This window comes from Manis javanica, chromosome 16 (assembly GCF_040802235.1).
Source record: "Manis javanica isolate MJ-LG chromosome 16, MJ_LKY, whole genome shotgun sequence".
Taxonomy (NCBI): domain Eukaryota; kingdom Metazoa; phylum Chordata; class Mammalia; order Pholidota; family Manidae; genus Manis; species Manis javanica.
In genome coordinates this window covers 2,956,340-2,978,082 of record NC_133171.1, presented here as the reverse complement: position 1 = coordinate 2,978,082, position 21,743 = coordinate 2,956,340, and the positions used below count along the sequence as shown (strand labels likewise).

Below are 21,743 nucleotides of genomic sequence, written 5' to 3'. Positions count from 1 at the left end.
TTTATTAGAAATTTTAGTTTTTCTTTAATCTATGATTTACTTTGTTGTCTACGGTGTAAGATAAAGAGTATGATTTATTTTGTTAGCAGGTTAATATTCAGTTGTTCCAGCACTATTTGTTGAAGCTGTTTATTTTTCCCCAGTGAATGGTGTATCAAATCTATTCAGATTCTTGCCCACTTTTACTTGGGTTATTTGTCTTGAGTTGTAGCAGTTCCCCATATATTCTAGACACATAACCCTTATCAGATATATGATTTGCAAAATTTTTCCCTATTCTGTGGGTTGCTTTTTCACTTCCTCAATGATGTCTTTTCATGCACATGAATTTTTATAACTTCCTAGCTTTTTAAATGGTGAATTATTTTTTCTCTCTTTGGGTCATTTACAAATAGACCGAAACATACATGAGGTCATAAATATTTGCTACAGAACATGTGGTGAATTGATTTATATAAGGTAGTTTCAGCTTGAGATAAGATATATAGTCAGTTTGATATAAAGCAATATAAAATGGGTAGAAGTGGTAGCTTTAGAGGAAAGAAGTATCAAAGTAAGGTTTGGTGTTAGAAGGTATTGTGTGGAGAAGACCCTGTAGTCTTGCTCATCTGGAACCACCCCACTTGCCTAGTACCCCAAGGCCCCTATTCAGTGTCACTGTGAGAAGAAATAATGTCTTCATGGAACAGAATTTATGCAGATAAGGACAATCATAAAAGATTATAGTTTGCAATTGTCTGCATCCTCCTATTTAGAATAAACAGACCCCCCACAGCATTAACTGTTTACTAGTGAAGCCAGGTGTGCTTGCTCATTTCCACGCCAGTCATTTTGTTGCATGCATATGACACAGGATTTTTGATAGATGAGTGTGTATTTATGTATGGGAGAGCATTTTTATTATGCTTGTGGATGAAGCCAGAATTCTGGGTTGTTATCATTGTAGAATGAGTAGAATGAAGTGGGTTTTTTCCTTGTTATTTTCCTTCTCTTTCTCCTTCTCCTCCCCTAGTCTTGTCACTTCCCATCTAAACACAGGAATATACTAATCAGGGAAATATGCACGGCTGTTTAGTAAAGGGGTCAAATCCATTTGGATGGAATTCCAGGCCCAACGTGCTAACAATGGCAGGAAACCGGGCCCTCGGGTTGACTACAGTGTGGAGCTGCTGAAGGATAGTTTGCTGAAAGAGCCGGCCCCTGGGTAAGCTGCTTTGTCTTGGTTTGTGTTTGGAATGCTGTGATTGTTCCAGACACAATGAGGGATCTGTCTGTCCACACAGGAGAAGGCGTAATTACAGGAACAGAAGCTAAATTACTGCTCTTAATTGCAAATGAATCTACAACCATCTGTATACAAGGCTGCTAATTTGTCCTCTGGACTTCACAGGGACAGCTGGGATTTATAATGTAATGTTTTTGGTACATAGGGAAGTAGATCTCCCTTATATTCACTTCACCCACGTGTGGTAATGCCAGGCTCCCTCGGGACCACCTGTCTTGTTGATTCTGATGACTCAGGCTGGCGCATGGTATTGTTGCTGTTGAGAAGACAGGTGTTGAAGGTCTGTCATTGGTGTCCCGACTCCTTGAGATGTGATCATAACATCCTGTAGAGAAGTCTCCTTGCATGTATCACTTAGAAACTATCCTAATTAGGAACAAGGATTGAGGTCTGGCCTGATATTGTGCTCTGGAAAAGATAGCTACAACAAATGAGAGTTTGTAGCCAAAACAATTGCCACATTAGTCTTGTGAAGTAGGATCTTTGTATCTCTGTTTTATTAGGAAGCACATACAAAATTCACCACCTTGAATGGCTTAGAAATTTTTCATTCATTCATTCATTCATTCACAAATGTTATTTAAGGACCTACTATATGCCAGGTATTGTATTATATTAGGAATGGGATGAAAAGTAGCAGAAGAGATGGTCTATTCCATGAGCTTACAGTCTCAGTGGGGATCAAAACATATCGAGGGAGAGGGCTGTGTGGTAGTATTGTGACAGAGTTCTGCACATTTCATGGCTTACAGATAAGAGGGATGAAGAAAATTCCAATAAAGAGCCAAACCCCTTCCCTCGCATGTCATTGCCCAGAACTGAGATGTGGACCAATACTACACCAGTCATGGGTAAGGCATATGGGCTGCCTCTGGGCCAGTCAGACCCACCTGAGGAGGTGGGGTAGGGACAGCTTTCCCCACAGCACAGGGCCAAGGTGGAGCTCTGGTCACCTGGGTGAAATCCAAGTTCTGTTGGACAGGAGTAGGGGGAATTATGCCAGGAGACAAGCACTAATGCCCAGTGTCTTACACTGGCATATCAGAGAGCTCACGCTGGCAGCAGTGGGGAGCATGGACGGACTGGAGCTAGACGGCAGGGAGAAGGTGCTGCAGAGTTTGAGCAGCCGTGAGGCTTTAAACTGCAGTGGTGACAGTCACCAAGGAGAACGGGGAGCTTCAGGGAGCTGTGGGGGAGAACTTAAAATAGCAATTCTTAAATGGCTGGGGGCAGTGTGCCCCTTTGAAAATCTGATATAAGCAGTTTTACATTAAATGTCACGCTTGCTTATTTGCATCATTTTAGCAGCAGTGTGACCTTCATGACAGGGAAGCGGGGCTGCTCTGCTAGGCCCTTTGTATGGGCCACAGTTCTCTGTTCAGGTGGCACCAGTGACTTCTAACCACATCATGGGGGCTGGAGGGATGAAGAATGAGAAGCAGCATTTATCAGGGGCTGACCGCTTGTATCATGCTCTGAGGCCTGCCAAACAGACGGAAAAACAGATGTTAAAGACACTGTTCAACATCCTGCCTCTGGAAAAGGCAGCTGCAGAGTTTGAGCTTCAGATTGAATCACACGACCAAGCAGCCTCCGGCTGGTGCTGCCATATTTGGTGCAAATATGAATTAGTGTGATTACTAGCTTTTTTATTTCCTGGAATCCTTTGGTGACCTCTATATGTGCAGCTGAAGGGGACACTCACTACCTCATTCCAGACAGTTTTGGGAGCTGACAGCGGAACGGTCAAGGAATGACATCAAGTGACTTTCCTCAAGGTCATTTCCTGCCCACGATCTCTGCAAAGATTGCATTCCTTAAAGATGTGTGGGGGGCAGAAACAGACCCTGTTCTGTCAGACAAGAGATGTCTGGGCAGCTGTAATTAGCAGACATGTGTGTGTGTGTGTGTGTGTGTGTGTGTGTGTGTGTGTGTGTGTGTGTGTGTACATCCTCTGTGCCACGCTTTGCTGGTAAACACACACACCCCACACTTGGCTAAAAACAAACCAAGTCTGCTAGGCTGCATGACTCATGCTTGAACTAAAGCCTTCACCCTGAGTCAATAATTCTCGTTTTAAAGGCAAATGCAGAGCTCAACAGTGACCGAGGATACACTGCCTAGGGTAGCTCTTTGTATTAGTTTGGCTTATTAGAAAGAGTACTTGCTTAGGTTCCTGCAGCAGAAATACTTCGGTGGGCTTCCACTGCCTCTGCCCCTTTTCCTTTCGAGTCTCATAGAAGAATGGGAACAAATACAGGGGTTAAGAGAAGGCAGCATGGCGAAGGGAACAGATGGTGAGGTTTGGAGTCCAGAGGTCCTGGTTCCACGTGCGGGTTCTGCCCTTTAGAATCACGATGGTGGCTGATTTACCCATCTGAACATCAGTCTACTCACTTGCGAAATCACGTGATACTGAAGAGCGTTTATGAGACTTGAAGATAAGGTGTGCAATGTACCTGGGCACAGAAATCTTGACAATATGGCATCAGTATTTGCTTTGCTGCACCCCTTCGGCTTACCTGAGTTACAGTTTTCTTCCTTCCCTCTTTATTTTACATTAAGGGCTTCATTTATTTCTCTAAACGAGGGACACATTCAGTCTCAGTGGTGTATGGCATACACACCACTGAGGAGCTTTACGGCCTCTCCCATCCCTTTTATTTGACATCACCCGACAGGAGGACATGGGTTAGAGCAACCGTGATGGGGAGGGAGAAACAGAAAGTGTGAGGTCAGGAGACCTCGCATCTCTCTCTGCCTCTGCTCTAACTCGATAAGGCCCCATGGAAAAATCACCTACACTCATGGAGCCTCTTTATTTGCGTGTAAAGGGAGGGACTTGAACTAAGAGATCATTCAGAGCCTTCAGGCTTCTGCTGAGCTGTTTCCGGGGGCTCTTCCCTCTGAAGTAGAGACTTAAATGCTGGCGATGATCCAGCCGGTGCATTAAATGCTACCACTTCGCTAAGTGTGTAGATGTGTTTCTGTACTGGCTGATACTTAGGACCAAATTTCCTACAGTCAGCAAAAATGGGACGAGCGCCCCAAGTAATGTCTTTACTGTAACCGTTCCTCAGGAGTATAAGGCAGGCAGGGCTGGTCTTCACTAACCAATGTACACATTTCCAGGAAAATTATTTTTTCTCCTTGCTGTTCACCCACACGGCTTGTGCATGCGGCGATTTTTAAAACACAGTTGACATGTAAGTGGGTGGATTTCTCTGAAACATAATTTGTGTTAATTATGTCAGCTAGTTAATATGGGTGTCCTGGCATGAGCTTGTCAAGACATTAAGTACCATTCCTCTTGTTTTTCTCATGCTTATGAATGAATGGTAGGCTAAGAAGTACAATTCCAGTTAATAAAACATCAGAGGGGCTCAGTGTGTCTATTTCTGTTTTGCCCAAGGATGTGAACGTGAAACTATTCTCAAAATAAAAGCTAACCAGCCAGATTAGTTTGCTTGGGCTAAATATTAGCATTAGAAACATTCTTGAAACTTTTTAAAATCCTAGTTTATTAGAGATAGAAGGGGTCTGAAGGATTTCTAGGCAATTCCTTCACCTTGTCTCACTTTTCCTTCTTTTAGCTCAAAAATGAACTATGCATAAAATATATTACTTTAAAGAAAATTTTCACCTTAAGAAAGACCCGTGTAGGAAGGCAAATTGCACGAGTCATAGAGTATCTCAGCTGGGAGTTTTTTCAAGAAGAAAATAAGGAACTTATATTGTCTGTACTCTTAGAAGTTTACCAAATTATTTGTATCAGGGTTTTTCACTCTTGTTTGAGACATTTATACATTGTGAATGCTTAGTTTCAGTGTGAATTTTGCCAGCAGGTGGCACCAAATGGTTTCATTAGAAAACGTGAAGGCAAACTTGCGTCCTTTCTGCTTATAAAAAAAAAAAAGCCTTTTAAGTGAGTGTTGCTGGTTAATTCACCCAAATTCAGGAAACACGTGCCTTTCTTATTTGGTAGCTTTTGGCAGTGCACTGCTGCAGTTCAGGGTGAGTTATTTCCTGGAAGTTTGTTAAAAGGGAAGTATGGTGAAATGAAAGGCTTGAAAAAAGTTTTATTAAGAGTTTTGCAGACTGATTAAAATGCAGTCTCTCAGCCACAAACCCATCAGCCATTCTCAGCTGTGAGTGCCCAGGATGCTGACACAAATGGCTGTGGGATGCTGGTGGTTCCATTTTCCCTTTTTGTCACTTATAGCACAATCATATTTTTTTTCAGCTCCCAATCTAGTTTCTGTGGTCTGGTTACAATGTTGTTCTGTTTGGGAAGAGAGTATAATAATGCAACCTTATCAACCCAGGCCCTGTTTTGGAGGATACACTTGTATCTTCAGATGTGGGTGGTGAGGTGGATGATTTTCACTGCCTCTGTCACAGTTACCAGAAGAAAGTGCTGCCCTACTAAAGATCCTAGAAACATTGGCTGATTTCCGCCAAATTTTAATTCTTCTGAGACTTTTCAAAAATCACAAAGCATGTACATTCATTTGACAAATATTTATTGAGTGTCCACCATGCCAGGCATTGGGCTTAGGAGACAGACACAGTGATGATGAAGGCCGTGTGGTTCCAGCCCTGAGATGCTTACTGGCTAGGGGAAGAAGAACCAGATACTAACTGACTCACCCATGTGACTGTGCAACAAACTGAGGAAAGGGCTTTGAAGGAAAGGAACCCCCAAAGTTGACCTAGATTCCTAGATTCCAGGGGAGATGGAAGCCAGCAAGTTTCCCCAAGGGAATGGTCCAGCCTGGAGCTGAGATTGAAGGGTGCAGAGGAGTTAAGTAGGCAAATTAGGGGAGAGGTGAATAGAATGTTTGGACCAGGGCATAGCAAGTTCAAAAGCCCTGGGATGGGAGGAGAATGGAGAATTTGAGACACTGAGGTGCAGATGGGGAAGGAATCCAGCAACGGAAGGCAAGAATAGATGCAGTTGCATGAGTAAAAACTTACTATAATTTTTTGCACGTTTCTCAGTGTTTATTATATTCTCCTCCACCAAAAAAAAAAGTCAATTCTATCAACGACCTGATCTCTCCTAGGTCCACTACAGCTCTTATAGAATTATTAGCTCAAAGTAAGAGTCCAGATATTTCCAAAAAGTTTTGATGTTTTCTCTCCTAGTATGGTGTCCCATGTAAATGGATGGGAGTCCATTTGGGGAAGGCTAGGAGAAAGTCACAGAATATACTTGCATTAGTGGTAGAAAGTGATTCCTTTAAGCCTTTCTTTCCCTCCTGGGATCTGTGAAGTGACTGGGATTTAAATGGCCCCAACTTCCTAATATGGTGGCAAACTTGATTCACCAGACCTGGAATTTTTTAGTTAAATACTTCAAGCTGGTCCAGAAACTCCCTGATAAATCTAGCACACCCTAAGCTCCCAGCTGGTCAGTCTATCTTGATGAGCCCTGATGTTTCTGAAGGTAGCCGTACCCATGTGCACCTGACTGTCCAGTGTGACTGCCTGCCTTTTGCCGCCTCGGGACTTGCTGATGTTCATGGTATCAAGGAGCCTCTTTCAATGGCAGCGCCTTCAATCAGTATCTCCAGCTCCCTGACAATAGCTGCTATGTTGCTTTTCAAAGATGCTGGCATTTCCCTCACCAGAATATCTCAGGCCTGGAGGATGAGATCATCTATAGCACTAAATCTACAGCCACATTCCTATGTCTTGACATCTCTGGATTCTTTTCTCCTATTGAACCTCACTATTTCCGGCATCTCAACTTTCCCTAGACTGCACTCTCAGTTGAGCCCCTGTCTTCCGGAGCCAGTGAACTATGAGAACCACTCTCAGCTGCTCAAGCTAACGTCACTAGTCGTGCTGGTGAGCATTCCTAACCAAAAAGATGTTTGTTCCTCCGTGGTCAATAGACTCAGGTTTTCTTTCCTCACGTTCCCAGATCTTTGCCAGTTTAATTGAGTAAAACCCTGTCAACCTTTTGGTGGATGAATCTTCTACTGTATTTAGTTTATAAAAACTCCCTCTTCCCCCTTCCCCTTGGAGATGCTAGGATCTGACTGTAGTTACAGGTCTGGGGATATCAAGGATCAGTGTGCATGGCTGCTAGTGGTGGGGACAGAACATGGAGAGAATCTGTTCCCTCTTCCAAAGTAACTTATGGCCTCTGCGAGGAGGTGGCAGTGGGCTCAGGCCGGACACGAAGGGCTTCAGCAGGCAAGGAAGAAGCCGACACTAAGGGAGGCCAGGGGGTGCTCAGAGGGGGTTGAAGGCTGGGAAAACTGGATGTCTCTAAATCCCCTCATCCATCCCCATTCGAGTTCTCTTCTGATCGGTGTCCTTACACATACTAAAGAAACATTATGCAGGCATGAGTTCAGCTGCTAATGTAATTCAGTAACCTCAGATCAGACTTAGCCTTTACTTTCCAGCGACCTCAGTCCCATCCTATTGGCACTGTCCCCGAAGTCCCTGGTCAGAGTCCATGACTTGTGCTTCTCCTGTTTTTCTGTGTCAGCATCGTGACCACATCCCTTCACCCCTTTCTCTTCCGTGCACACATACCAGACTTGTAGCTGCCAGCATTTGCATTGTTGCCCAAAGACGTTCTCTGTCCTGCAGGGCTGCTCTGTTCACGCACAGCTGACTAGAAGGCCAAGGACATAGCATTCCTTGGAAGCAACACTCCACCAATGACTGCTGGGAACTGGTGTACAGACTCTGCAGCCGCCTTGTCCCCAGGGTGGGGTGGTTCTGATGTGTGTCTCACTCCCTTACCCCACGCACCCCTGTGGGCTCGGGCTCTGCTTGCCCAGGGTGGTAACTGGCTTGGTGATACACCCCGTTGCTTGGCTCCCTTCTCCTCTCTGTTCCACTTCCCCACTCTCCTGCTGGTGTTTACAGGGATTGCCTCCCAAATAAACTCCTTGCATTTGAATCCTTGTCTCAGAGTCTGCTTCCAGACAAATCTAAACCAAGAGAAGGCCTTGTTGGAAAAGAGCCAGGCAACTCACAGATGGATGAAGATCCAGGCCTTGAACAAGGGTAAGGGACAAGAGACGCTGGGGAATATAAGATACACTGCCATTACTAACTACTGATTCATTTGTTCAGGATGCCCCTCTTGGCCGCCACATCTTCTAGATGGTGCATTCTAAGTTGGGGCTGTGTTACTACCCCTGAGGGGGACAAAGTACATAAATCCTACTCTGAACAACTTAGGAAAAATATCCCTAAAAATTCTCCTGAGGAGAGTGATAATGAAAAAAAGATTGAGAAACACAGCTCTAGACACTTCTGCCATGCATGCTATATTGCTTCCCCTGATGCTGCCTTGAATTCTAATCTTAGCATAACTCACTAAGGATCACGGTCTGATGGGAACATGACATTAGCAGAACGCATATCACATGACCCAGTTCTAGCTGTAGTGGTGGGGACAGGAGTCATCTTGTCCCCTTCTCCTTCCACAGCAGCTGGCAAAGTACCGCTTTCCCCTAAGACTCATGAAAAAGGGGAGTTCTCTTAAAGTATGACTGAGGTCTAGGTGCAGGCAACCCCAAATGATAGCTTCACCTCTGAACAGCTATAGGCCTTGAAGAGTTTGGGGGCTCCGTCTTGGGAGTGCCTGGTACTACCTCTTTCCAGAAAGTAGAGTTTACTCAGTGGTACTTGTAGGGAGACATCAAATATGTCTTGGGTGATAAAAGTCTACCAGAGGTTTATAAACTGGTCATCACGGAACTTTCAAAGTAGGAGACATTTTACGTTGATGTTCTTGAGTGGAAAAAGTGAGATAAGAGAGTTGTCCTTTTGATGTTCCCTTGGATTCGGACCTTTAAGTGCATGCACATATATGTCTTGGGAATTGGGATTTAGAGTTACTGATTCCCCAGCTAGTTGTGCCCCCAAGGTATGGTGGGGAGATCACCCTAGTCAGGAGATCTCAGCATTGCTGATGGCCAGTGGTGGGACCACAGGTAAGTTCCCTGGTCCTGTTACCTGTATGAGGAGGGTGTTCAAATAAAGGAATTTAGGGCTTCTTTTATTTTTACCATTTTATTTATCACGGGAGGTAGGAAGAGAGGATAGAGGAAAAGAAGGAAGGGAGGGACGAACAAAAAATTTTATAGATCATCTTATGTGTGGTGACCCTATAATTCTTTTAACAATACCTAGAGGGAGACTATTATTTTCATTGCAAGTTGAGAGTGGTCAAGTCACCTGAGTCACCCAGAAATGAAACAACACCCAAACCAAGATCTGTCTGGCTCTGAAAGTCATGTACTTGCCACTGAACCACACTATCCCAAGTTCTGTGGGGAATATTAGAATCAGCAATGGTATGCTTTAGGTGCTTTTTCTTCCTCTGATTTTGGGTCCCCTCCCTTAAATGCCTGGGTGTCTCCCCTGGCGCTCAGATCCTAAGCTGTTTCATTCCCATGCGCATGTCCTTGCCAGTGCCCTACACTCACTTTCTTTCCTTCTCTATTCTCAGCTTCCCTGGAGTCAGGAGACTGTGAAGTGCCCTGAATGGACTATCCAAGCTCTTAGAATTTGCTAATCTGGTAAATATATATGTTAATGAAAGAAGGATAAAGCAGTACAGAGTCTTACTGCCTTGAGGCTGTGGAATGAATTAGATGTTACTTTCAATCCAATATCTCTAAAACATGCATCCTTATAAATTGAGTATATGACTGAATACACCAACTCATAGTAGATAATGCTTCTAGGACAGCAGTAAAAGCCCTGGACCAAGAATTAAGGTAGCAGAGTCCTTGCCCCAGTTCTGGCAGGAAGGAGAGTGTGGAGCAGATGTTCTGAGCAGTCACAAATCACCCCCAGGGATGGCCCCCAGTTCTATTCCAGCCTGGGGTCATTTGCCAGGTTTTTATGTGTGTGCCCTGAAGAGAGATCAGAATGCAGACTGAATTAACATTTTGGAAATTTAATTAGAAACAGATGACCAGTGGCAGTTTCTGGAAGGATGTGATTGCTTTCTCTCAACCATCAGAGTGTAATGATTGAATTTCCCTCCATGGTAATCCAGAGGCCATGTGGTCTGGTGGGAAAGGCAGTGTATTGGGAATCAGAGGACCTGGGTTTGGGCTCTGGTCCTCAGCAAACTGAGTAAACCTTCTGAGCTCCCTCCCTCCATTCTTTCCTTCCTTCCTTTTAAATCAGTGTTATTGAGGTATAATTTATATGGAATTAAAATGCACCCATTTTCAGAGTACAGTTAATAAATTTTGATTAATGTATGCTTCCATCATAATCAAGATCTATGACTTTTTCATCAAACCCTCAAATTTTGCTATCTCCCCTATGTAGTCAATCCTTCCCCCTCCCCAGCCCCAGGCAACAGTGGGTCTGCTTTCTATCATTCTAGATTAGTTTAGTCTATTTTAGGACTTTATATAAACAGAATCATATAATAGGTATTCTTTTGTATCTGGCTTATTTCACTCAGCATGTTTTTGAAATTCATTCACATTGCTGTGTGAATTAATAGTTCTTCCTTTTTCTCTTTCTTTTTTATTGCTGTGTAATATTTCATTATACAAATACCCCTCTGTTATCCACTCATGTATTCATGGGCATTTGGTGTTTGTCCCTTATAATATGAGTTTCATACAACAGTTTTTGTTGGCATTTCTCTTGGGCAAAAACCTGGGAGAGGAATAGCGGGGTCTTATGGTAAGAGTATATTTAAACATAAAAACAACCAAACTTTCCTAAACTGTACTACTTTATATCCACACTCTTATTGTTTTACATCCTGGCTAACACTGGTTATTGCCAATAGTTTGTTTAAGCCATTCCAGGTCATGTGACATGGTTTGTGAAGTGCATTGGAATTTTAATTTTAATATTCCCAATGACTAATGATGCCTCTTCATGTGCTATTTTTCTTTTTGAATCATCTGTTCATATATTTTGGCCATTAACATTTTTTTTAATCATTTAGCTGTAAGAGTTCTTCATATATTCAAGACAAGTCTTTTGTCTGATATCTAGAATATAAACATTTTGTTTAACTTGAGGTATTTTTCAAATAGTTGAACTTTAAAATTTTGATAAAGTTCTCCCTATTAATTTTATTCTTTTACACTTAGTGCTTTTTGTGTTTTGTCTGAGAAGCTTTTGCCGACTCCAATGTCCTATGTTTCTTTCCAGAAGCTTTTCTCTATAGACTTAGCAGTTATATCTCTTTGCTTTTATCTTGGGGATTTTCTTTATAATTTACAATATGCATAGTAAAGTCATCACAGTCTATGTTCAAATAACAGTGTCACTTCACTTGTAAATATACAAACTTTAACCCACATTTACTTATGTATTTACCCTTTGTGACATTCTTAATATCCTTATATAGAACTGAGTTTTTATCTGTTTGTATTTTGCTTCTGCCCAAAGAACTTTTTAAAAAACATTTCTTATAGTGCAAATTTGCAGGTGAGACATTATCTCAGCTTTTGTTTCACTGATAAAAATTTAATTTTACCTTCATGTTTGAAAGATATTTCTTTGGGATATAAAATTCTATGTTGATACTTTTCTCTTTATTTCAGTACCTTAAAGATTTTCTTTCAATGTCTGTTGGCTCATGTTTCTTCTGACAAGAGATAGTGGTAATTCTTTTGTTTTCTGGGTATAATGTGTCATATTTTCCCCCCTGGCTGCTTTTAAAGTTTCTTTTTCTCACTGTTTTTGAGCAATTTGATTATGATATATATACCTTGGTATGATTTCCTCTGTGTTTATCCTGCCTGGGGTTTGCTGAGCTTCTTCAATCTGGGAATTCATGGTTTCCATCAAATTTAGAAATTTTTATCCATTATAATTTTAAATATTATTTCCACTTTCCCTTTTTATTTTCTTGGACTTGTATCACACATGTGGTAGATTGCTTAACATTATCCCACAAGCTACTAAGGCACATTCATTTACTTCTTCAATCTTTTCTTTCCATGCTCTAGTTTGGAAAATTTTTGTAATTATGTCTTTAGGGTCACTGACCTTTATTTCTACATTATTTAATTTGCTGTTAATCCCATAAAGTGAATTAAAAAATTTAGATATAAAAGTGGTCACCTCCAGAAGTCCCATTTAGTTCTTTTTTATATTTTATATTTCTGTCCTCATTATATTCATGTTTTTCTTTAAATTCTTGCACATATGTATAATAGCTGTATTACTTTGTTCTGATAATTTTCTCAGTCATTTCAGTGTCGGTTTCAATTTTCATTTTGATTATCTGCCACATTTTCCTGTGTTTTTCGTATGTCTGTGATCACTGATGGGATGATGGAGGATGTGATTGTTATGTTGATGAATGACTAGAACTTCTTTTCCTTTCTTTAATCAGGTTGAATTTTGTTTGACAGGTTTATAAACTATTTGTAGATCAGTTTGGTCCTTGATAGACTGTTCTAAAGTTAATTTAAGGAAGACAAGAGTGACCTTTATTTCAGGGTTAATTTAGCCTGACCCCCTAAGGTGCAAGTCTTCTGAGACTTGTACTAATGCCTGTTGTTCACTATGTTCTTTATGTTAGCTGGTTGAAATGCAAACTTTACTATAGCTAGGATGAGCTCTAGGGGTTGTTCATCTTATGATCTATTGTAGTTGTTCTATGTCTGGTTGCGTAGAAATTCACTCTTCATATACACTATTTAATATTCAGCAAAAATTCAAGCGTAGTCCTACTCAGATTTCTGAAGCATTTTCTCTGTGTATCTCTCTCTTCTCCAGTGCTCTGTCCCATAGAGTCTAACCAACTTAGCCTCCCTGAATTCTGATGTTTATATTCTCAGTTCAGTGAGACTGCCACGTACTCCTTGGTCCCCTTATGCTATGCCGACATCTAGAAACTGCCTCTGAGTAGAAAGCTAGGAAGGTTGTAATGCTCATGCTACCTGCTTTTGTTTCTCAAGGATTATAGTTTTGCACTGCCTGTTTTCAAGTAACTGCAAATAGTTGTTTCATACATTTTTGTCTTGTTTATATTTGTTTACAGTAGAAAACAAGTTTAATACTAAATAATTCAATTTGGATGAAAGTGGAAGTCTTCTATTTTTATTGAATAAATTATAGGTTCCAATAATATTTCACTAGATGCTTATGAAGATAAAATGAGATAATGTACATGAAAGAACTTTGCAAGCTTTAAAGTCATGCATGCCTGAGGTAAAATAATAATGATAACAACAATGTAATCACAATGAGATAAATCAGCAAGCCTTTAGGAAGGCACAACTCTTGGTAATTTAAGAATTAAAACAAAATGTCTCCAGTCTAGAGAGTTATGATATACACAACACATTAAAACCCACAACAAAAAAAGAAGACAAATAGTATATGCCATGTAGTAACAGTATAGCTATCCTTAATTGAATATTTAAAGCATACTATCTTAGCACTTTGTAAACATTGTTTCATTTAATCCTTAAAAGAATCTTGAGAGGTAAAAATAGTATGTCTTCTCTATAGATCAGGCAAGCAAGGTTCAGGAAGGTTAAGGAGCTGAGAAAGTTTACACAGAATGTGAAAAGGCTGGAGTTTATATGTACAACTGTATCTTGATTCCCCACTAGGTAGTCAGACCATGAGTTGTATGAATCCAGAGGACAAAGAAAGATGTGTTGGCTTGAAGGTTGAGAGAACACTTTATGTAGGAGGTGGGAGGAGTTGAGGTGGATCATGAAGAAAACTTAAGTAAGAGTAAATAGGGATCTAATTTTTGTAAGAAGGTGATTACAGAAGCAAAGAAACAAAGACAATTTATTCCAGAGATACTGACTAGACTAATTTTACTAATTTGTAGGAGTAGGGGCCAAGGGTGCAGCCATATTGAAGAAGATGGTAATAAGTTAAAACTATTAGTGTATAACTTCAACCTCGATATATCTTCAAGTACAACGCAGTGGTGGTTGCTATTCTTGTTATTTTTTTCATTAATAGTTACCCATATACTTGTTGATAACCAATATACTTAAATATTAAGTTCTTTCCACAAACACAATCCCATAATCTCATAATCTTGCATAATGTACATTCATTTCTTTAATATTTGAGTAAGTGTATACTGTCTGCTAGACACTGTCCTAAGCATAGAAGATAAAAAATTAAATCTGATAGTGTCCCTGCTTTCAAGGAATTCACAATTAATTTTCAAGTGGGAATGTCTGCCAAGCGGATCAAACTCTGAGCATAGAGTTCTGGATAGAAGTCAGGGTTAAAAATGTAAATTTTAGAGTTGCTGACAAGTGCACAAAGAACATGTACAGTTTCTAGAAAGGAAAACAAAAATAAAATTTAAAAGAGCCACCAAGAACACTTAGAACCTTTAAAAAAGTTTCTGAGTCATACACATGTACACACACAACCTATTTTAGCTAATCTTGCAACAAGGAGGTAATGAGAAATGTTACACTGAGTTCAAGAGTAGTTATTACATCCTGCACATTCCCTTAAATCAGTGGAGTATTGAGTAACTGTGGAGAGATGGTTGTACTATATGGGTAATCAATATATTTTTAATGATAAGTCTATGATTAAATGCTTCTGAGCTTGAACTGAGTTTTATTTGCTGATAGAAATGTGGATCATTTTCTTAGGACACTCGATTTTGGGAGAGAAGAAAATAGTTCATTCCCAGAGGAAGAGCTGAATTGTACTCAGTGTGTTTGGGACTCATCTCCAGTCCTTCAAGAAGACAAGGAGTTTATGGGGAATTAATAGCAATAAAATCGTACCATCCACATGCTAAATAGCCCAGGGAAATTTTTATCCACTCCTATATTGCAGTTGAGCTAACCATGGGAAGTTTCTGAGTAAAAGGACTTAGGGGATCCTGCAGTCTGAGAAGCAGCAACGTAACATGACCCCCCAGGCAGGGGTCCTGAAGGTCATTATCCTTGAGAGCATCCAGGGAGGGAGTCATCCCCACAGAGATGCTGGATGAAGCGATGCTCAGTGGGGAGGAGAAAAGGAGGGAGAGGCAAAGGGCAGGGCCGGAAAGCTGGGGCAGACCCGTGGGTAAGTGGGAAAGACAGAACAGATGGAATAAAACGAGATGAAGCAGCCTCAGGGAAACCCTGAATCACAGAGGATGAAGAAAAGAGTCCACCAGAATCAAATAAAGCCCAGAGAAGCAGCACAGGAGATTTAACAAAGTTCTTTGGTTTTCTTTTCAAAGTCATCAGCAAAGTTTTGGAGTATAGATTTTGATTTTAATGTCTGAGATCACCCAGGTGTTTTGTTAATTGTCTTTTTTGTCTCTGGAAGCTGATCCTGAAGATCAAATTAATTTAGATACCCACACAAATAATTGAGAAATATCTGTTTATTACTTAAAGATCATCTTAGAGAAGTAAACATGGGAGAAAAGAGATGAAATATTATGGCATATGTAAGCTTACAACAATTGATAACAACAAGTTCAGGGGCCTTCTCTTTCCAGAAGCCAATGGCTCCTTTTTGTCTACCAACCTATCCTTCCTTCTTCCATCTGGAAATCCAAGCCCTGCCCTTGAGCTTTGAGTCCCCAGGCTCTGCATATTCCCAAATAGGCAACCACCCTGAACCCACTTATTCTTCCTTGCAGTGTACTTTTGTTTTCCCCTCCTCTTAGACTTTCTTTGATGCATTCATTCAACATGTTTTAGATACCTTCTGTTTACTAGGTGGTGTAGTGCCAATGGCAGCTAAGATGGCTATGGTTTCTGTCCATGTGAAACTTGACATCTAGTGTGAGAGGAAGACATTGTATATGGACACGTATAATCATGTAACTATAAGCTGTGTGCTTACACAGGAAATTGAATACGAAAAAGTGCCTGGGCCCAGATTGGGTGTCAGAGAGTGTATCCCCAAGCCAAGATCCAAAGGGTATGTAAGAGTTAATTGTGTAAAAGGTGAGGGGATTGTTAGAAACAGACAGCAGTGTGAAGGCCCAGAGGCAGCCTGAGGCACAGGTAATAAGGAGAGAATAACACAAGATGAGATGGCCAGGGAGGCAGGGGCAGGACTGTGCCATGGCCTGGGCCAGAGCAAGGCTTTGATCTTTTCCCAACAGGTGACTGAAAGCAACTGAAGGATTTAAGCAGAAGAATTAAACAGTCATATTTCTGTTTTAAAAGGTCATTCTGGGACAATACACATGAATAAAAATTATTTTTGCATAACAACAACAATAAATGAAATCAAAGATAGTTATACATGATGGCCAGCTGGGGTGTTTTCTAGAAGCCAATGTAATCCACAGTATTATCAGGTTAAAGGAGAAAAATCACATGATTGTATCAATCAATGCAGGAAAAGCACTTGACTGAGTTCCAACAACCCATTCATGGGTAAAACTACCAGCAAAGTAGAAATAGAGGGGAATTTCCTCAAACTAGTAAAGAATATTCATAAAAGACCTACAATTCACATCAGTCATAATGGTGAAAAACTAGATGCTTTCTCCCTAGGGTTGAGAACAAGGCAAAGATATTCACTCTCACAATTGCTCTTCAACAGAGAACTGGACATTCTCGCCAGTCAATTAGGAAGAAAAGGAGCTAAAAGGCATGTAGTTTGAAAAAGAAGAAATAAACTATCCCTATATGATGATCACAGGATTTCCACCCAGAAATCCCAAGAAATCTACAAAATAACTCCCACAATTATTAAGTGATTTTAGTAGGAATATAAGATTAGCATACAAACATTCACTTTATTTATATATACCAGGAACTAACATGGGGAAACTGAAATAAAAATACAATACTATTTATAACCAGTGAAAGAATGAAATACTTAGGTGTCAGTCTAACAAAACATGTATAGGATTTATGTGCTGAAAAGTACTAGACAGTGACAAAAGACATCAAAAATCTAAATAAGTGGAGAGATATTCCACATTCATGCGTTGGAAATTCAAAATAATAATGATGTCAATTCTCCCCAAATACATAAAAAGTTAAATATAATTCTTATCAAAATTCTAGCAGGATTTTCAGTAAATATAGGCAATATTATTCTAAAATATTTATGGAAAAGTAAAAGTAAAGAACTGGAACACCTAAAACAATTTTTAAAAGAAAGAATAAGGTGGGAGGACAATTCTCCCTAATTCTATGAGTTATTATATAGTCATAGTGATCAAAAACAGTCTTATAACTGGAAGAACAGGCAGATAGATAGTTAGATAGATAGATGATAGATAGATAGATAGATAGATAGATAGATAGATAGATAGATAGATAGATCGGTGCAACAGATTAGAGAACCCAGAAATATCTCCAGACAAGCACACCAACTGTCATTTGACAAAGCTGCCAAAACAATTCAATGGAGGGAGAATAGGGTTGTTTGTGTGTTGTTTTGTTTTCTTAACAAATGGTATTAGAACAATTGAATATCCACAGGCCAAAGGATGAACTGAATTTGACATACACTTGACACTTAAGTTATATAACAATTAAGTTAAAATGGATAACAACTTTAAAGGTAAGGCATAAAATTATAAAATCTTTAGGAGATAACATAAGAGAACATCTTCAATACCTCAGGCTTGGTGAAGAACTCTTAGACATGACACCAAAAACACAATCCAGAAAAGAAAAAACTGAAAAATTGAATTTCATTAAAAATAGAAACTTTTGCTCTACAGAAAGCTCTGTTAAGAGGATGAAATGACAAACCACAGATGGGGAGAAAATATCTGCATGTCACATATCTGGCAAGGGATTCACACCTAGAATATATAAAGAATTCTCAAAGCGCAACTTTAAAAACAACAACAAAAGATACAGTTAGAAAATGGCTGAAAGACTTGAGATATGGCACCAAAGAGGAAATATGAATAGCAATAAACACCATAAACATGTCAACACCAGGAGCCATTAGGTGGATACAAAGACCAAAATGAGATGTCACTACATACCCATTAGATCAGCTGAAATACAAAATAGCGATGAAACCAAAAGCTGGTGAAGATGCAGATAAAGTTGCTGGAGGGAATGTAAAATGGTGCAGGCACTCTGGAAAATTGTTTGATGGTTACTTATAAAACTAAACATACACGTACTATATATCCAGCAATTGTACTCCTGGGTTTTTCAGAGAAATAAAGACTTATGTCCACATAAGTAACAATTGTTTATTGCAGTTTTGTTTGTAATAGTCAGAAACTGAAAATAAGCAAAATGACTTCATATGAATTAGAGTAGAGGTTGCAGGGGTTAGAGATGGCAGGTCAGTCAGAGGAGAGAGGCAGGGGTGGTGATAAAGGGGTAGTGCGAGGGAGATCTCTGTGGTGACGGAATAGTTCTGTAACTTGATTGTTGTAGTGGTGCTAATGTCAACCTACACGTGTGATAAAATGACACAGCTATACAAACACAGTGCACTAATGTCAATTTTCTGTTTTTGATACTGTGCTACGATTAAGTAAAATGCAACCACTTAGAAAATTGGGCACAGAATACATGGGTCCTCTTTGTATTATCTTTGTAACTTCCTGTGAATATAATTATTTCCAAATAAAAAGTTGAAAGCAGAGGCCATTTTGGATGTGGCACGTGGAAGGGACTAACGGGAAGGAGTGGTAGACGGTGTGGGGGCAGTAGAGCTGTTGAGCTGACGGTGGGAACTCAGAGTTGAGTCTATGGAAGTTCAGGCATACAAATAATATTTAAAGCCAGGGGATGAGATTGCTCAGGGAGAGGGTAAGAAGGAGAAGAATTGAGGTCTTAAGATCTAGTCTTAAGAAATCCTGCCATTTAACAGGCTGGGTAGAGGACAGCAGGTGGACAAAGGATATTGAGGAGGAGCTGCCAAAGAGAAAAGAGAAAAGCCAGGAGGAGAGGGTGTCAGGGAAACTGAGGACAGAGAGTACTTCAAGGACAGAGTGACTCACAGCACCCAGTGGTCTGGGAAACCAGTTAGATTAGAACTGAAAACGACCCTTAGGTTTCATGATTTAGAAGCTACTGGTGCCCTTTCTGCGTGTCTCTCCCCCTCCCATGGTGGGGTGGATTACAGAGCCAGGCGGGGAAGGTAATGGATACAGCAAAGTATATACAATATTTTCCTTGAGTTTGGCCACAATAAAAACAGAGATAGCCATGAAGGAAGGTTTTCATTTGTTTGCTTTTCTGTTTGTTTTGACCTAGAAGAGAACAGACATGAAGATGTGTAAATGCCAATGGAAGGGGATTGAAAACACACAGATGAAAGGACATGACACTGAATCTGAGAAGTTAAGCCTCAAGTTCCAGAGCACCCAGGTGAAGACACAGCAGATCATTTTTCCACGAGAGACAGAAGTGTCTCTCATTCAGCAATGCCAAACTTTTGGGCTAATGGTGTTTGCAGAACTCAGTTTCCTGGAGGAGTTGAAGGCCCAACAGCATCAATTGTTTTTCTCCCTGCGTGCCTTTTCTGGGCTTTGAAACCTGCCCAGAATTTTAATTTTTTTCAACATTCTTTGCATAGGAACGTCTCCCTCTCTTTTTATGTATTTATCTGTTTGGGTTTTTTGTTTGTTTAATTTATTTTGAGGCTATTTTAAACATTTTCTTAGTAAGTAATTTCAGTCTTATGTCCAAGTTGCTAAAATGGTCCCAGAAGTTTTCATATACTGCTCTAGCTTCCACAAATGTAACCATAGTGCGAATATCAAAACCAGGAAATTAAAAACAGTCTAGATGGTACCATTAAGCAATCAACAGACCTTATTCAGATTTTTCCAGTTGTCACACTGATGTTCTTCCTATGATCGAGGACCCAGGCCAGAGTCCCACAATGGCATTTGGTTGTCCTGGCTCCAGTCTGAGATCAGTCCTCATTGTCTTTCTGTCCTTCATGACCTTGACACTTCTGAGACCTGTCTCTGAATTTGGGTCTATCGGATTTTTGCCTCGGTTCGATTCAGGTTTGTATGCTTCTCCCTTTTAAGCACTTGGAGGAATACTCAACTCAGGTCACAAGACATCAATAGACAGTGCCACTGTCACTGCAAGTGACACAGTATATGCGCTTTGAAAACTGTTTCTGACAAGGCTCTCAGGAGGGAATCCTGCTTTCACGGGTTCAAATCACATTATCTTTTCTGAAGAGAACATTTTTTCTTCCATTTCGGATCTGGTGGATTTCCTCATCTGAATGCACTGATACTGGAAGAGCTACATCTGTGAATGAAGAGGGAATACTCTCTTCTACCCACTTCAAATCTTTATCAAAATTATCAGGAGTACCAGGTTTAGCTCTTGCATTGGAAACTGTTTTTGAAGCTCTTAATTTTATTCCTTCAGTTAAATTTTCAGACGTTACCATGAATTCTTCAATTTCACCATCAGAATCATCTATTAAGGGCATGGAGGCATACCTCTGATTATTTGCTGATGGTCTCCAGAAAAACATTACTACAATAAGAACAAGCAAATAAAGGAAGCTCCAAAAAGCATCATCAACCCAGTGTTCCCTCCAATTTGATCAACATTTTGCAATCCTAAATGTCTTAGTTGTCCATACCATCAACACTACAGAAGCCACTACAGCAAAGATCAGAATATTTGTAAAGTGCCTGTATAACAAAAATTTCACTGTGTTCTTTCTTTGCCTTAGAGTCTTCATAGTTTGTGCCAAACTTATAAAACTCTACCAGCACAAGCCAGAGTCAAGGAGAGAGAGAGGGAGGCTGGCCAGAAGCACAAGATCAGAGTCATTTACTCCAGTGACTCTCATCACACCTTCAACAGCTGCAAAGAGGAAGTAATGCACAGGCAGTCCAATCACACGGTGCATGACTGTTCCCCAATGAGGCTTCACGATGCCGTAACCCAAGCTCACAATGATCACAAGCAGGTGGGCCAAGGTTCTCTTAATTGCAGATAATCAACTCCATGAATATCAATAACCCGCTGGTTGATAGCCCAATGCTATTGATGTTTTGATGTTCAGTATAAAAAATTGCTTTTTGAAGCATTCCCAGGAAAATAACAGCTGCAATCCAGAACTGGATTCTTAGTATATCTTTCCAATAACAGGCAGACCATGTCAGCCAGAGTATGCATATAAAATATAGATGATACATGCCACCATGTAAAAAATCATTAGAGGCCAATCTGATGTAGAAATATATCCATGAGGCCCCATCATAGAAAGAGAAAACATTCAAATTCCATCTTGCATTTGTTTTTTTCTGTTCTAATAGAAACAGTAAAGATATGAAACCCATGTATCTGTGTTCTGGCTACAACATCCATTGATCCTTCCTGGTTTGAAATATTTCTGGTATCAGTAATTAGTACCTTACTATTCAATGGGGGGAAACAGCTGTAAATCAGTGCTGCAATCTAAGTTTTCATTTTTGTGTCCAACACTTGGTGTTCTTGAAATAATGGTCACAAAGGTCTTCAGGAGCACTAAGTTCATGGTTTTGTGACAGCTCCTTTTCCAGCCTAAAATATTCATT

At 40.3% G+C, this 21,743-nt stretch overlaps 1 pseudogene; it reads right to left on the bottom strand.

The window, feature by feature from the left end:
- Positions 1-20,283: 20,283 nt before the first annotated feature.
- Positions 20,284-21,534, bottom strand: LOC140846868 (transmembrane protein 87B pseudogene; annotated as a pseudogene).
- Positions 21,535-21,743: the final 209 nt, after the last annotated feature.